General features: G+C 59.3%; 1 protein-coding gene across 10 annotated transcripts in view; it reads left to right on the plus strand.

Annotated features, from left to right (window-relative positions):
- TNS1 (tensin 1) overlaps positions 1 to 17,258 on the plus strand; it is a 191,668-nt gene that overhangs the window by 39,403 nt on the left and 135,007 nt on the right. Inside the window, exon 1 of one of the 10 annotated variants that reach the window (XM_075528911.1) lies at positions 490 to 578. The exons of 6 other annotated variants lie outside the window; for them this stretch is intronic. The gene's annotated coding sequence lies outside the window, so the exon portion shown is untranslated. Of the gene's footprint in view, positions 1 to 489; positions 608 to 2,010; positions 2,066 to 6,813; positions 6,960 to 17,258 lie in introns of those variants that run through there. 3 more of the 10 variants (XM_075528913.1, XM_075528916.1, XM_075528915.1) reach the window with 3 other exon arrangements.

A 17,258-nucleotide genomic window follows, 5' to 3' on the forward strand; every position in this document is an offset into this window, starting at 1 on the left:
TGCTGGGTTATCTATAGGGGAATGGGAGGTGGGAGAAGGTGGGCGTTGGATGGGGGGATGCTCTGGAGAGGGCAGAACCTCCAGGTTTCAGAGTCTGACTGGGAGGGGAAAGGAGGAGGGGTCCAGAAGCTGGGCTCCAGGGGCTACCCGCACTGTGTGGCTGGCTACACAGAACACACTCTTTTCCCAGTCTCTGCCGGGCCCCTTCCTAAAGCTGCCTGGGTGGGGTGGGGACCATTGTGGTTCAGACTTGGCCTAAAGTCACTTCTCTCCCAGCCAGCTGGCTGCTCTCTTGTTTCCCTCGCCCCGTGCTCCCCCAAGATCTCAACGCTTGGTGCAGATGAGCCACCCGGTGGCCTGACACCCCTGGCTGAGGGCGGGGGTGGGGAGGGAGGGGCTGGGTGTCCTGTGAGAGAGCCCTAAATGGGATCGACACTGGGCATCCCTGCTTGGGATTGGTCTGGTGGTTGCTGCCCATGGGGAGGGGATCCAGAGAGGAGCTAGCTGGGGCTGGACCTGGGGAGGGTCTCTGCCAGCCTGAGACACTGCCTGAGCTGGGAGCCACGACCTCGCATCAGGTTTGGGGCATTCGTGGGAGGTGAATGAGGTAACCTGGGGACCAACCCCTGGGCCTTGAGCCCTTCTGGGTCATCCATACCCCAACCTCCCCCAGTCTTCATCTGGCCCCCACTTCCTTCTCCTTTCCCCGACCCCAATCCTACATTCCCCCCTGGGGCAGAGGTGTCCAGGAGTGGAACGCAGGGAAGCTGGTGGCCCAGTGGATGGGGTGGGGCTATAGATGGAGATGGGGCACCGAGGAACACAGGGAAGGGGTCCCTTGGGTCGCCGTTTCCTTGTGAGACCGTGGCTGGAGCCCTGGAGGCTGAGCCGCCCTCAGGGCCTTGTGTCCCAGGAGGTAGGAGTTGGAAACAAGGGCAGGAGAGATTTTCGCTGGGTTGAAGGCTAGGGGTTGTGGCTGTGGTGGAATCCTGGCTTGGTTTAAGGATGGGCTTCTAAGCAGCTCTGGTCCTTAGCAGGAGAACGGGCTGCCTTGTAAGGTAGTGAGTTGCTCATCAGCGGGGAGCTCGCACCAGCTGGACGAGCGTCCCTGACATGGGATGTGGTTTTGAAGGGATGAAATCTAAGGTCCCCTGGGATGCGGAGGTCCTGGGATTCTCAGAGCTGGGGAATTCTCCCACAACAGAATTGGGAGCAGGAGGGCAGTGGCCCCTGGCCTGGGGAGGGGCCCACCGCCCTCCCTGGATTTTGGGACACAGAGCCAGAGCGTCCTCTTGCCTGTCTGGTGCCCGCCAAGCCTCTCCCCTTCACCCTGCCCCTCCCCTCTCAGGCCTTGCTCAACCTGTACACGAGGTCTGCCCCCAGCTGCTTCCTGCACACCCTCTGCGTTTCTTCCGATTCCTCTTGGCCCGCTCTGTGCCCTGCCCTGCTGGTTAACCCTCTGAGGGCTGGAGCTGCCCTGTGCTCTGCATGACATAGAGTAGAATAATGGATCCTAGAGGACCCCCATCCCCGCCACCCCAGGGGGCTCTGTTTGCGCCACGCCCTGCCCAGTTTGGTCTCCTCCAATGGGGTCGTCCAGCCTGCTTGGGAGAGCAGTGCCAAGATCTATGGGACCGAAAAACACCCAGACTGGGGCATGGGGTGAGGGTGAGGGTGGGGGTGGGGCGGCCAGCCTCACCTGACCCTCACTTTCCGAATGTGTCTGGGTGTGTGAGGTGGGTGGTGAGGCTACCAGTTGGCCCTAGGAGCCAAGAGCACTGCTTTCAAGGGCCTTTCAGGGCCTTTCAGGGCCTTTCAAGGGCCTTTCAGGCCCCTGCTTCTGCCTCTCTCGGCCTGTTTTCCTGGGTGGGTGGTAAGAGGACAGGGTTGGGGGGGGCGGTGAGGTTGAAGCGTTCTGCAAACCTGGGGCGTCCTGTACAGGGAGTGTCCAGGTGCGCTGTGGAGCAGCCTGCCCTTCCTGCCCCGGCCTTCTTGGCCCCTGCAAGGCTTCCCCTGACACCGGTTGTGAGCCTCTTTCCCCTTAAAGGAGAGATGGAAGGAGTAGGTAAGTCAAAGGTCTTCTTGGGGGTGCTCCTATCAGGGCAGCCCCGAGTGCCCAAACCAAACTCCAAACCCCAAACCAAGTGTGTGGTCAGGCCGATTCCATGTCCCGAAAGCCCCGTCCGTGAGTGAGAGAGAGTTGAACTATTCCCAATGGTCCGCTGCTTCCTCTACTCACCCGGGGTCGCCACCAGTGGCCGAGAACAGTGACTAGCTTGATGGAAGCAGTTCACCAGGCCTTTGTTCCTGGTCCCCCCCACCCCTCCCCACTGGGCTTGCACCAAGTGCAGACTGTGCGTGCGTTCCCTGGGGTAGCGGGACTTGACTATGGTCTTTGGGGCAGCCCTTCCCAGCGTCCTCGGCTTCCAGCCAGGGCTGCTTGATCTGGACACTTCCCTTTTCCCCAGAAGAGATGATGCAGGGGCGGGGAGATTGTGTGGGGAAGGACCGTGAGGTGCTGAGTATGAGGTGGGCACACTCAGCTGCAGGCACTTCTCTGCCTTCTTGTCTTCTGCCACCTCTGTCTCCTGGGCCCCCTGCTGCGGATGGAACTCTGTCCACAGATCTGGGATCTGCGTCTCAGGGTCCCATCTGTGTCTGTGATCCTCATTCCGTTAGGACTGGCTGGCTCAGTGTAGGATGAGTTTTAAGTCCCTCTCCTTTGAGATGTAAGGGAGAGACTGGGGATGAGAGATGGCAAACCAGAGGCAGACCACTGGCCCACCAGAGGGGGGGATGCAGGGGGCACGAAGCTCGGGAGCCATCAGGACGGACTTGGCTGAGCTGGCGCAGAAAGCCGTCCCCTAGAGCCCCCACCCTCATTTCGGGCTCCCATCCTCCTACACAGTGAGAAAGGCCAAGTGCTTGCTAGGGTCAGCCACCTTCGGTATCTGTTACAGCGGCATGAGGGAACTGAGGGACCCCAGAGAAGGGACCTGAAGCCCAGTTTGGGGGGTGGGGTATTGTGTGTGAGAAGACATGGGGAGAGGGGACACCCCTGCCAGAGCCTGGACTCTGGAAAATGGCAACTCTGAATGGGTGGGGCTGTTCTGGGAGGGTGAGTGGCTTTTGGACACTGGGAGGGGCTGGATTGGCTTGGCCCCTCCATCGCTGCACCTCCTGCTGCTTGCCTCCCTGCACCCATTGCCTCTGGCTCTGTGGCTCCCTGGCTGGCTGGTTCTTAGATTTCTCTCAAACTGGTAGGTGTGCGCACAGGTGAGCTGGAACGAGGGTAGGAGTTGGGGGCTGCCAGCCCCCTGCTCGCGCTCCCCCCACCCCCCCCTCCCTAAATTATGCATGGTCACATGTCCTGCTTGTCTTTCTTTCTCTGAAATCCCTGGGGTGGGGGCCCAGTGGCTCCTCCAGAGCAGCTGGGCCCCCTGCCTGCTTCAGCCCAGGTGGGTGACCTTGGCCGTCTTCCTCTGGGGGAGGGTGGCTGCAGTGTGTGGGTGGGGGTGGCAAGTGGGTTTGAGTCAGGCTCTGGCGCTGTGTCCGCCAGGGCCAGTCTGGACTCCTGTAACCCCTGCCTTTTTAGGGCTGGAAGCCCTCACTCAGGCCTGGTGTGGGAGGCAGAGGGATGGGGCCCAGAGGGCGGGGCCTGGGGGAGGTGAGGAGGGAGGATGGGTCACACACGTGCCTCCTTCCACCATGGAGGCCCCAATCCTCATTGCGGTCCCCCCTCTCCCAGGAACTTCCCAGGCCTTCTCCAACAGAGAATGTCTGGTCTCTCAGCTTCCTGATCTTTGCACGCCCCCTGGGTACTTCCCGGACTTCTAGTTGGAGTGTGGCCCCCTTGAGGCCAGGCCTGTGCCCCGCTGCCTGGGTGCCCTTGGCTATGGACTGAGGAAAGGCAGGGGTGGAAGGGGGCTGGGGCAGGGAGGAGGGTCCTGCTGAGGCCTCTTGAGCCAGGAAACAGGATTCTAGGGAGACTGGGAGGGTGCAGGGCCCTGGAGCCAGACTGCTGAGTTTGGCGCTTGTCCCACTCCGCTGGCTAGCTGTGTGGCCTTGGCCAGGGACTAGACCTCTCTGTGCCTCACTTAGTCACGGTGGGATCCGATGGGTAGTGCGGCGATTTAACTAATTGGTTAATTCATTTTTGTTGTTTTCATTCCTGTCGTGCCCTTGTCCGACCGCACACAGTCCGGTATGCTTTCCGTGGTTATGAGTCCTGATGATGTTGTTGTCCCCCAGGCATGGACTCTTCCTTCAGACTTTGCCCCTGGCCATGGTAGCTCCATCCCTACAATGGGGGGAGGTTCATGGGTACAGCCTTTTCCTCAAGGGACTGTGGCGTCGGAACTCGGGGAGATCGGGCCCTGGTTTTCTCCCATGCCTCGCTCTGTGCCTGGGGAGGCCCTGTCTGCTCAGGGAGCCGATGGGGAGCTGTGTTTAGCGAGGACTGTGAGGAAGCTGTCACAGATGGTAAACAAGACACATCATTCTGTAGCATCCTTGGCTCCCTTCCCGGCTCCCAGCCCAATGCTGCTGGGAGGTGCTGGGTCCCAGACTCCAGGCTCGACCTATGTGCAGATGTCCTGGGCCACTGTAGGGGGTGGGATCGGTGTTTGAAAGTCGGATTCCCGAATCACCCCGAACAACTGTGTGCCTTATCCCCTGTTAGTTTCCCCACAGTGGAAGGTGCGCCCTTTTGCCGCAGCTTCTGCCCACCCACCCTCAGTGGTCAGGGGTTGTGTGGGGGGAGAAGGGGTGGTGGTGATGATGGTTGAGGAGATGGCCCAGACTTTCCTCCTGCAAGCTGCCTTATGCTGAGAACTTGGAGCCCAGGAATGGGGAGGCCTCCCGTGCTCCATCCCCTTCTATCCCGCCTCTGTCCTCTGGGGTCCTGTTCTTTCTGTTCCCCCTGACGGTGCTCAGCAGCAGAGTCAGCCCTCAGGCCTGCCGGGCTCAGCTCTCCACCCAGCCCTGTCCCACCCAGGAAGGCTGGGTTGCTCGGGGTCAGAGGGGAGCTTCCTTTCCGGACCCCTGGCCCGCCCAGCTGCAGCTGCAAAAGGCATTTAGCGTGTTGTGGCGAAAGAATGGGCTTGGGTCGATGATGATGTTGGCAGCTGGCGAAGTCTCCTGAGTGAAGCCTTGGCCCTGCCTTCAGTCCCCTCCTCACCTCTGCCTCACTTATAGGCTATTGTTCTTCTTGAGGTAGATTCACCTTTCACCCTTGACTTTGAGCAGACCTGGGAAGAATGTGCTGGTAGCTAGCAGCCCCTTGTAGGGGGCACAGTCTGTGCCTAGGTCAGTCCTGGGCTTGGGGCTGGGCTGGGACTGGAAGGGTAGCTTGGGGGGGGGGCGGGGAGGGCACACACACATGTGTCTGAGGACCTCCACCCTGACCTGATTTCTGCCCCTGGAACCTGGATGAGTCACCCCCACGCTGGGCCTCAGTGGCCTCCCCTGTCTGTGGAAGGCTGTGTGTGTCTATCCGTCTTCTGTGCAGAGCCTTGCCAAGTCCCAGACTTGGAACTTCACCTTGGGCTGACCTTGTTTCCTGCCCCTCCCCCACCGCTGGCAGTCCCTGGCAGGAAGTCCTGCTGATTAGGGGCCTAATCATGGGCTAAGACTCAGAAACAGCCAGGCTGGTGGAGCAGAGAGAGGCTGACCAGCCAGGAAGGGGGGCGTCCATAGCCCCCTCCCGGGGCTGTGCGGTGGGCTGTGACTGGTGGCCCTCCATGCCTGCCTGTGATTGAGGGAGAGCGAGATGGCCCGGCTCCCCAGGGTCTTCTCCGTGGGTCCAGAGTAGTGGGGAGGTGGCCGTGGACAAGTGAAGGCTGTGTGGGCAGCAGCCCAGCCCAGCTGGGCACACGGGGCCCCTGGTTGGCCCCTTTAAAAAGCCTTCCTGCATCCAGCCTATGTCAGGCCTGGTGCCAGGTAGGGGAAGGTCAGGAAGACGTAGACTCGGGGGACACGGGGCATAGACAGGCTTCTGCAAAAGGTGGGGAGGAGCCGGCAGGGTGGAGAGACGTGTTTGTGAGCTGAGTTTGACGGGTGAGGATGAGTTCTTCCGGAGGAAGAAGACAAAGACTTCTTCAGCCAGGTCCAGGGAAAGGCGCGTCCCCAGGCCAAGTGGTGCGTTGTAGGGGGGCTGAAAGAGGGGTTCTGCCCTGGGCTAGAGTCAGGCAAACTGGGGTGAGCGTTGGGGCAGGCACGTGTGAGCTGAGTGTTCTGTGGCCGAGCCTCATTTTCTACCTCTGTCAAATGGTCATGGCCCGAAGTGCCACGTGACCTGTGACGTGCCACGTGACCTGTGACGTGCCACATGGCCCGAAGTGCCACATGACCTGTGACGTGCCCAGTTAGGTCAGTGTCCACCACAGGTCAAGCCCACTGCAACGGGGTATGAGAGTGGGTGGCTTTGGGCAGATGCTGTGAGGCGTTTTCTGGGCCAGGTTTAGAGAGGGCAGGGGCCTTAACTGGTGAGTCAGCAGGATGAGGGGACCCCTAAGGGAGGGGCTTTGGATTGCAGTGCAGGCTGCCTGGGGACAGATCACTAGCCTGGACATGGGTCCCTAGAGTCCTGAGTTCAAGATTCCTTAGCCCCAGGGCTGGGAAATCCTTGCCTGAGTCATCCCATCTCTCTGGGCTTCCTTCCCATCTGCTGTCCGTTCCTCTCGGATCGTGAGCGAGGAGGCACTGACAAACTCCTTCCTGGGACATGTTTCAGGCCAGGGAGCGCCCGCCTTGGCGGGGCTCCACATACAGGCTGCAATGGATGGACTGCAGCAGGCAGGAATGAGGGTAGACCACAGGGAGCAGGCATTATTCAGGAGCCCAGAAAAGGCCCTTTGGGGGACCAGCTCTCACAGTTTGCCTGGAGTACAGCAAGTTTTTAGTCCTTGGTGGATGAACAAATGGACACAACTGCTCCCTGTCCCCACCCCTGCTAGACGGTAAGTGACCTGCCCTTGTGCCGGGGATGGCTTTTCTATGGCCTTTCTTTTCATGGTCCTGCAACTTCCACCAAATTAATGGGCAGAACGCATGGTGCTTGTGGCCCACCAGGGGGTAGAATACCTTACTAATTGGGCAGATAAAGGTGCACGGCACCTGCGTGGACATGGGACCCCAACGAGGGTATGTGTCAGTTTTGACATCTCTACTGGGCGAAAGTCATGGGGAGGGGCTCACCACCACCATGGTGAAGAGAAGGGTGCGGACTGTGTCCTTTGGACCCAGGGTTCTTGCGCTGAGAACCTCCTAGACCCAGGAGACAAAGACAGAGCTGTAACCCTAGAGAGGGTGCGAACCAGTGAGAAGTGGCGGCCGCGGAACCAGGAGACCCGTGGGAGACTAGGCGTTGGGCTTCCTAGCCGACAGAGCTAGGCATTGTGAACACATGGATTGAGAGAGCCCAGCACCTCCAGGCAGGAGGGTTCCTAGAGGGCTGGGACCCCACTGGGCACTAATTAGCAGAGCTAAAGAGCTTTGTGACACTAGCCTAGACAGAGCAGAGGCTAGGCCAAGTGCCAGAGAGAGTCCAGCCTACAGGCAGGACTGAGAAGAGGCTGTCCTGATTGAAGAACTGTCGCTGGCAACATTCCCGATCCTGAATCGTGATACGTTATTTCTCCAGTATGACCCCTCACTGTGAGTAAGGTCTGAGGGTCCTGCTGTGTGGTCGTCGCAGTGAATTGTTGAACCCAGCAAGACAAGTGGTATGGAAGGGGCAGCTGGCATCAGCATTGGCAAGAAGGCTGACAAGAGGCAGTAAGTAGTATGTGCAACCTTCACCTCAGGGTTGGGGGCAGTTGGTGCTGATCTTTATGTGATGTCAGACACAGAGGTCACATTCCACCCCCCCTCACCCCCATGTCACCACTGGGACCTCCTGTCCAGAGCCGAGCGACTGCTGAGCCTCTGTCAGGCACATGCCTTTCAGCCCCTGCGGTGTGCTAGGCTGCCGACGGCAACATTCACGGTTCTCCCTTGCCCTGCTAGGAGTTGGAATTGCCCCGATGGCAGTGAGCTTTAACTTCTTGGAGGGAAGACCGATGGGGAGCAGGATGGAGTGGGAGTTAAGATCTCAGGCTTTTCAATCTCATAGCTGGGTTCGCAGCCCGACAGTACCTCCTGCTGTCTGTGTTGACGAATACCCACCCACCCTGCCAGGGCTTCAGTCTGCCCATCTGTCAGATGCGGGAGGCAGGGTAGCATCTTAGGTGCTGTGTGCACAGCCCTTGGGCCCTGTTGGTCTTTTGAGGGGCAGCAGGGAAGGGTGTCCAGGCAGGATGGGAGAGGACAGCATGGGCAAGGCTGCTCTGGAGGCCTGGGCGGGTGTGTGTTTGTGTGTGTGTGTGTTCCATCATGGGCTCAAGACCGGCATCCTCATCACCACTCACATGGCTGCCTCTGCAGCTGCCCAGCCCAACTGAGCTGAGCGTGGGAGCTGAGGCAGGGCCAGGCCCAGATTCCAGCTGGGAGTCTGGCCGTGGGGAAGGGGAGGGGAGGTGGGCCGGGAGGAGGCTTGGACTCTTTCAAGCCCCCCCCCCCATTGGGACCCCAGGTGTTCCTTCCCATCAGCTCCTGCCAGAGGGCCTGGCCTTTGAGCTTCAGAGCCTCCGGAGGTCATTTGGTCCATCCCCCTGCCTTCTGGGAGCCCAAGGTCCCCCAGCTGTTAGAAAGTGAGTCTTCCTGGGCCTGCAGCTCGTTCCTCCCTCCTCACCTAATTCTCCCGCTCCCAGCTCCCATCCGGAGACCGGAGGCACAGAATAAACAGATGCTTGTAACTTGTAAGGGGAGGGAGGAAGGACTTCAGGGGCCTCCGACTAGGGAGATGCTGGGTCCTGGAGCAGGTGCAGCTCAGTAGGCGGGGCATGAGGGTGTGTGTGGGAAATGTGGACGCAGACTCAGGGCGATGGTAAGGGAATCAGGCTGCCTGTTGGGAGCCCCATATTACCTTTGTGTGCCCTGCCCTCCCCGTTTGGGTTTCTGCACCACCACGACCCCCATTTGTACCTGAGGAGCAGTTGGCTTGAGGAGCACTCTCCCGGGGAGCCAGGGCCAATCCCTGCCTGTCCCTGGGTTTGTGCAGACACAGAGGTTGGAGCTCTGAGGGCCATTCCACGAGGGAGGGGGCTCCTGGTGTGGGGGAGACATTGTCGGCATCTGTGAGGACTTTAGTCCTGAAGTTGGGGGGCTTTCCAGCTACTATTTCTTGGGGGGGGGGCTGGGGGGGCTCCATACAGGGAGGCCCAAGCAGAGGGCAACAGCTGTCCGGTTGAGTGGGCCAGAATCTCCCAGTCTGCCCCAGTAAGGACTGACTGCCTCCGTGGGGGTGCGCTGGCACCCCGCCACGGGCCTGCTCCTCACCACCCCCTGAAGGAGGCCGTGTGGGAGGCAGTGATGTGCTGGGCAGCAGGGCGGACAGAGTGAGTAAGCCGTGAGTAATGGCCCTGCTTCTGTGGCCCTGGCTTCCAGACCATGCAGGGCGTCTGGGGTCCTGGAGACGGGCGGGGAGGCTCATCCAAAGAGTCCCAGCAGGGCAGTGTGCGCCTGTCTTGCCCCCCTTAGGAGCTGGGGTTCCAGATCCTTGGCCACACCCTTTTTTACCCCTCTCTTTCCACTTGAGTTCCTCCTCATCAAATGCAGTCACTCTCTGGGCACCCAGCTGCCCCTGTCTGGTCTTCTGGGCACCCAGGTTCTGGCTCAGGGACCCTAGGTTGTGGGTGACCTTGGGCAAGCCCTGTGACCTGGGTGTGTGCTCAGCCTCCTGTGGACAAAGCCAGGATTGTCTGAGGCGCATCGTGTGACAATGTGGCTGGAAGACACAGTCCGTGGTAGGTGTGCTGGTAACAGCGTGGCTGCGCCACAAGCCTTACACTCTGCCTGGTGGCCTCTCCGCCTCCAGCCCCTCCTGTTCCGCTGGCCTCTCCTCCTGCTCTGCTCGGCCCACTGTTTTGAGACCTGCCTCACCCACATGGCTGGCACCTCCTACAGCACGTGCTTCCTCCCTTCCTGCTCCGCCAGAGGGCTGGACGAGCCCAGGCCCTGGAGGCAAGTCCAGGGAGAATTTGTCACCAGTCCTGGGTGCCAGGGAGGGCACTTTGAAAAGATGACTGTGGAGATCTGGGTGGGGCTTCAGGGACCGTTTGCTGGTTTATATACATACCTCCTCTTTCCCCTGAGGTCCCCTGTGTGTCTCCCTCATGCTGCGGGTGTATTTTGTGGGGGGCGGGCAGGGGGTGCACCAAGGAGTGTCTGCATCTGGACATGGCAGTGGTGCCTGAGGATATTCTGAGCTGCCCATGGGGCCTCTAGTGGCTACCTGATGTCCCCTTTTCTCTGTTATTTGAAAGCTAGCTCCTCTGTTTCCCCTGCTTCCTCTGCAGACCTGGTTCAGATGCGTGCATCTCCAAGGAACAAGGAAACATGGGGGCGGGGGGGGGGCGGAGGGGGATATGCGTCAGATGGAGCCAAACAATGCTGGTGACAGCCAGGCCTCCTCTGGCCGTCAGGGCTGCTGGTCTGGCTTCCGTCTCTGCTGCTGGCACCGGGGTCTTCCTGCGGGCTCCAGATGGATTTAAAGCAGCCACATGGAGCTGGGCTGCGGGGACCCTGGGGACCTCCCACTTCCAGGGCTTCAGAGGCGCCTGGTCCTGCCGAGCAGATGCTCTTCCACGTGTGCGCACCCGTCCAACTCCCTCCTCACAGAGAGACCTCAGGGGCATCTCGCAGATAGTGCCAGCCTGCCACGTGGAAGAGGAAGGAGGCTATGGTGGCATGGGGTTTTCTTGCAGTCACTCACCTACTCACTCACTCACCCACCCACCCATCCACTCACTCACCAACCCACCGACTCATCCACCCACCCATCCACTCACTCACCCACCCACCCATCCACTCACTCACCCACCCACCCATCCACTCACTCACCCACCCACCCACTCATCCACCCACCCATCCACCCACTCATCTACCCACCCATCCACCCACCCATCCACCCACCCATCCACCCACCCATCCACCCACCCATCTACCCACCCATCCACCCACCCATCCACTCACCCACTCAACCACTCATCCACTCACTCACTCATCCACTCACTCACCCACCCACCCGTCCACCCACCCATCCACCCACCCATCCACTCACCCACTCAACCACTCATCCACTCACTCACTCACCCACCCACCCGTCCACCCACCCATCCACCCACCCGTCCACCCACCCGTCCACCCACCCGTCCACCCACCCACCCACCCACTCATCCACCCACCCGTCCACCCACCCATCCACTCACCCATCCACCCACCCACCCACTCATCCACTTATTCACCCACCTACCCACTCATTCACCAACCCACCCATCTGCTCACTCACTCACCCACTCACTCACTCACCTACCCACCCACCCACCCACCCTCCCACCCACCCACTCACTCTCTCACTCACTCACTCCCATCAATTCAGTCCGGACTCACAGTGACCTTACAGGGAGAGCAGAACTGCCTCTAGGCCTTTCTGAGATGAAATCTTTACAAGAGTGATAAGTTTCGTTTTTCTCCCCCAAGAGGGGCTCAGTGGGTTCCAACTGCCGAGCTTTCAGTTAGCAGTTCAACACCTAAGCCTCCACAACCTGGGCTCTGAGGTCAGGTAGACCACCCACCCGGATCATTCTCATCCCTCATCTGTGGGATGAGGTTGAGAGGCTCACACAGTGAGTTGTCAGAGCACTCGGCTAAGGCCGAAGGGGCCCCAGTCTACTGTTCCAGACCTCTCCCCGACACCATCCTGACCACACTCAGAGCGCTCTCACGATCCCCGCTTTCCAGCTGTGGAAACAGAGGCTCCGGGAGGTTAAATAGATCTGTGCTTTTCCTGTCCTGCCTTCCGGCCTCCCGTTGGCATCGCACGGGCTTGGTGCGCCCAGGCATTTCGAAATGAGGTTCTGCACACACAGGAGATGCTGTGATCGGTTGGATCTCAGCTGCTGTCTTCCACCACACTTCCCTGGGGCGCGGAGCTGACGCAAGGACGATGAGGCACAGTGATCTTTGCAGAGAGGGGCAGGGAGCGGCCGAAGGAACATAGGAGGCTGCAGACAGACTTGGAAGTTCTGGGATTGTCTCCTGAGGAGTATGTGGCTGGGGTGGGTTTGCGTTCTGTCCCTTCTTTTGGGAAGCCTTTGATTTAAAAAACCAAAACAAAACAGAACGAAAAAGGAGTTATGGAGATCGCAGGAAGCACTTCCCGCTTGTCAGCGGCACTGGGCAGGGACGTGGGCAGCTTAGGGAGCCTGAGGAGCCACGGCCTGTTGAGGGCTCCTCACCCACAGCTGAGCTGCCTCTCACACGGTAATGTTTCTGAGAGTGGAACTTCATCTTCCACTTGATGTGTACACTTAGGGTAGTGCTTTTGCCCTCAAATGCTGTTACGCAGTCGATAGTGCCCTGTGTAATCAATGGCATCCTTGACATGCCAAAGCAGAACAGCAAACACCTGCTGTTGGCAAGGCACTCTGTGTGTGTGTGTATGTGTGTGTTTTAGGAGAGCAAATCCCATCCTGGAAGCCATGTCCTGGCCCACAAACAGATGGAGGCCTGGCTGAGGCAAGCAGAAGACCCACTGATGTCCCTGTGGGTTTGGGTGTGTCCCCTGATCCTGCAATTCTCTATTTTGGGCTTGGCACGCCCACATCCTCCATCGCTGGTCCCTGACCCCCACCCATCCATGCTAGCACTTCCCAGAGGGCGGCAAGCACTTTCCTCGGCAGTTCCCGAGACCTCTGGCTTCTTAGGATTTCCCCGTTGAACTCTGCTTTCTTTCCCAGGCACCCTTCCTGCCTTCCCACTGGAGCACAGCTCAGGGTCAAAGACTTCTGCTGTCTTAACATTCTCATCTGGGGACACTTGGTGAGGGGTGGGTGGGCAGCCCCCCTTGGTGTGTAATTCCTGGAAAAACAGATGAACTTGGGTCCCAGTGAAATCACTGCCTGCTTTGTACTCTGGGAGAAGCAATTACTGAGCTGGTTGTTAATTCTCTGTTTACATGCCTGCCTCCAGCCCTGGGCCACAGGCGCCTATCCCAGGCAGGACCTCTACCTCCTTAGCTGGGAGCCGGGCACCCAGTAACTGTGGAATGGACTCATGGTCTTGCTTCCCAGATCTGTTGCCTCCCGCCTGCTCCCAGTCCCAGTAGGACCTTGACCACAGACCGCAGCCCCTTTCCCACCCAGCTTCTTCTAGGAACTTCCTAGAAACCTTGCTCTCTGGCTAGAAGCAGATGCCATCCACTCTCTGGCTTGGACTACCCTTTTCCAGGCCTGGAAGGTGAGGCAGGTTTCCCCTGTGCTCCTTGGAAGACAGGAGGAGGACATTTGGAAGCCTACGTGATTGGAAGTTCACTTTAGACATAGTTCCTTAGCTGCTAAGTGGAGTGGAGGTTGAGGGAGCATGGTCTGGCTGTGCTGGATGGCTGTTGGGAATATGCTGTGATTAGAAGCGGCTGGGGGTGGAGCCCTGGTGGCACAGTGACTACGAGTTAGGTCGCTACCTGCAAGGTCAGTAGTTCAAAACCACCAGCCGCTTTCTCGGGAGAAAAGTGAGGCTTTTCTACTCCTGTAAAGACTTTTCTTGGAAGCTCAGAGGGACATTTCTGCCCTGCCCTATCGGGCCTCCATGTGTCCGCATCAGCTCCATGTCAGTGATTGGCATTGGGGTTTGGTGGCCCAGTGGGTTATGTGTTGGGCTGCTAACTGCAAGGTCAGTCGTTGGCACCCACCAGCTGCTCTCAGGGAGAAAGACCATGATTTTCGACTCTTGTAGAGTTATGGTCCCGGAAACCCACAGGCACAGTTCTGCTGTGTCCTCGAGGGCTGCTGTGAGCCGGCACCGACCCCATGGAGTGAGGTTTGGGAGGGTGGGATGGCTCAGAGAAGGGGTGAGGAACACTTGGCCAGGTTTGGTGGGAGGGAGGCGAGGAAGCTGCAAGGAGGAAGCTGGGGTTCTGGTGTGAACAGTGTGGTGGAGCTGAGGTGCCCAGGAAGAGGTGAGAACCTACGCCTGGGCCCTGGCCTCTCCCACCCTCCATGCAACCCTCACCTGCAGGCCCTCGTCTTCTGTCCCCTCGACCAGCTCCTTTGTGGGGCCGTTGTATGCACACAGCAGAGACTTGCCCCACCTTTGCTGAGCCCCTCTCTGACTCTGCTCACTGCTAGGCCTGTGTGACACCCCAGGCTGCCCGGCCTTGCAGAGCTTGGCTGTGGGGGGATGGTGCTCCTGAATTGGGCCCTGGGGGGTCTCAGCTGGGCTCCAAGGCACACAGGTTTTCAGAGAAGGTGCCCTACCACCCAGTTGGCCTCCAGAGCTGACCACTTGACTGCCATCCTCCAGGCTGGCTTTCCCATCCTCCAGGGGGGGGGTTCAGTTGGCGGGGGCCCGCTGTTGAGTGAGGGGCCTGCAGCATGGTCTGCTGCCCCTGCCTCCAGCCCCTCCGGGATGCTAGGCTGGTCCTTCTGAGACCGGTGGTCTGCACTGAGCACTCTCATCCCACAAGGCCCCTGAGGACCACACACCGGGCGTCAGCCCCAGTAAGGTCTGGGTCAGAGCCGCTCTGGGGGTGAGCATGCTTAGAGGTGGGGAAGGTCATTCCCTGAGGAGCTTATGGGGAGAGGGAGTTGCAGCCAGTGGGCTGCAAGTGGGGTGTGGCCCAAGGAGAGGAGAGGGTCTCTGAGCCCAGAGGAAGGACCGGGGAAGCTGATGGGACCTGGAGGATTTGAGGGAGCCCATGGGGCTTGAGACACTGGGGCAGTGGCTGGAATCCCTCTTCTGAGACACCCCTCCCCCTGGCCCCTGTGCCCTACCTAGCCCTCTCAGGGTCTAGCTCAGCGGTTCTCAACCTGTGGGGCGTGACCCCTTTAGGGGTTGAATGACCCTTTCAAAGGGGTCGCTCAATTCATAACAGTAGCAAAATGACAGTGATGAAGTAGCAACAAAAACAATCTTATGGTTGGGGGGGTCACCACAACATGAGGAACTGTATTAAAGGGTCACGGCATGAGGAAGGTTGAGAACCACTGGTCTAGCCCGAGGCTGTGGTAGCTTTGGGGAAAGGGTCAGGTCCCCTCCTGGCTGTCCCCCACCCCCGGCTCTACTCTGGACTGGAACCGCCCCTCAGCTGCCAGCTTGGGGTGTCCTTGGGAACAAGTGCCTTCTTGCCTCCGGGAACTTGATGCACGTCTCTTCCTGGTTCTCCAGCAGAAAGCTATATAAGGGAAGGAAACAGCCGGAGAGATGGGTGGGGAGGGCCCGCGCCAGGGGAAGAAGTGGAGCCAGGGCAGTGGTCACCTCAGGGCCCCTCCTGGTGCCCAGCCAGGGAGACCAGTGTCCTAGCACCATGCTGAGGTTCTGGCCCTTGAAGGGAGCCCCTGGGCACCCGTTCCTTCCTGTGCACCCTCAAGCCAGCCTCCCACCCTGGCCTGCTGCTGGTCCACTGCTGGACCTCCCAGTCTGGCCTGGCCTGGCCGAAGAGCCTGGCCGGGTCTCCCAGGCAGAGCCCCAGGGGACTCAGGATGCTGAGCTCGTCCATCCACAGAGGAGGGGCTGTCTAGCACCGCATGGTGGCTGGAGTCCTAGGGCCATCCGCTGGATTATTCTCTATCCTTCTGGTGTCACCTTGGTGGCCAGGATTGGGGCCACAGGTGCTGTGGGTGGGCTCAGCGTTGGCGGAGCCCTGGGCAGGATGGGCTGTTCTGGGGAAGGCAGGCAGGTAGGGAAGCTCAGAGCAGTCCTGCAAGGGACCACAGGCAGAGCAGCGGGCAGAGAAGTAGGGGTGGGGTGGGTTCTTTGCAGATGGGTTTTGTTGGGGTAGCTCCGCAGGCCTCTAGTTCATAGGATCTCTGCGTTTTAGGCCTCCCCAGCCCCCCGCTCATTCTCCCACCCAGTCTGATTATTTTGTTTGATGGAGGTGCTGTTGGCTGTGTTTCTTTCCATCCCTTGCTTATCTTGAGCTCTGCGTCCTTCCCCTCCTCCCAGGGCTCTCTCTAGGCCCTCAATGCAGAGCAAAACTTCAGCTTTGTCTGTCTCCTACTCAAGGGCTTTCAATGACTCCTGGGTGTTCGCGGCTGCAAGCCTTAAGGCTCTGAGTATCTTAAGTCCCCCATGGTCAAGCCTGGAAGGACAGTTTGGAGCAGCGTTCTGCTCTCCAGTGTCCCTTCTTCTGTCCTTGGCAAACACCCTATGACCCAGTGCCAAGACTGTCTGGCATCCCTGAGTCTACGCCTCACTGAGCTGCTTGTTTTTGCCAGAAATGCCATTCCTCACCGCTTACCTTTCCCAACCGATCCATGATCCCCTGAGCATCAGCCCCTGAGGAAGGTGTCAGGGTTCCCTGCCCAAGGCCTCTCACAGGTACAGGGAAGACACTGTAGACAGAATACAAGCTACCAGTCCTCAAGGCCCAGCAATTCCTCTTCAGACCAGCATGTCCAGGGTGCCACCCGTCTCCATGCCCTGCGCCCCCACCAGCCTGGAGGCAGCCTGGCTTATGGAATAAGCAGGTCTGGCAGGACCAGGCGCTGGTACTGCCACCTGGTGACCATGTGCTCTCCGAGTCTCTGGGTTGTGGAGATGGGTTGAGATTCTGTAAGGTGAGGCTGAGAGCACCTTCCTCCCTGGACTTGGTGAGGAGCCAAGGGATGGACCAAGGCCCAGAACAGTGTCTGCAGGCACACAGCACCCCTGTGAGAAAAGTCTAGGAGAGACCCTCTCTCCCTCTGCCATCGAAACAAGTTTTAGAAAAGCCAGTTACCGTCCCGTTGACTCCGATGGCGACCCTAGAAGTGCCCCTGGAGATGTGTGTTGTGGCGATGTCAGTGGCAGATTTCCAGGAAGTAGATGGCAAGGCTTTCTTACCAGCTGCCTCAGGGTGGACCAGAACCCCCGACCTCTTATTTAGCAGCTGAGCATGTCAGCTGTTGGGCTCCCCAGGGGACTCCTGCTTCTGCCATGACTTCCACCACTGGATACCCCGAGCTGCAGATTGTGAGCCCCTATTTACATGAAAGGTTCAGATTGGTAAAGCCAGATGACTGGACGCAGGTCAGTGGCTGCCATGGCTGGGGTGTGTGGCGTGGGCATGGCATGGGCGGAAATGCATACCGGAGATGGGGTTTCTCTTTGGCGGCGTGAAGCGGTTTGGACCTGGCAGAGGTGATGGCTGCCTACCCTTCTGCAGACACGAAAGACCGTCA

Source organism: Tenrec ecaudatus, chromosome 13 (assembly GCF_050624435.1).
Source record: "Tenrec ecaudatus isolate mTenEca1 chromosome 13, mTenEca1.hap1, whole genome shotgun sequence".
NCBI lineage: Eukaryota > Metazoa > Chordata > Mammalia > Afrosoricida > Tenrecidae > Tenrec > Tenrec ecaudatus.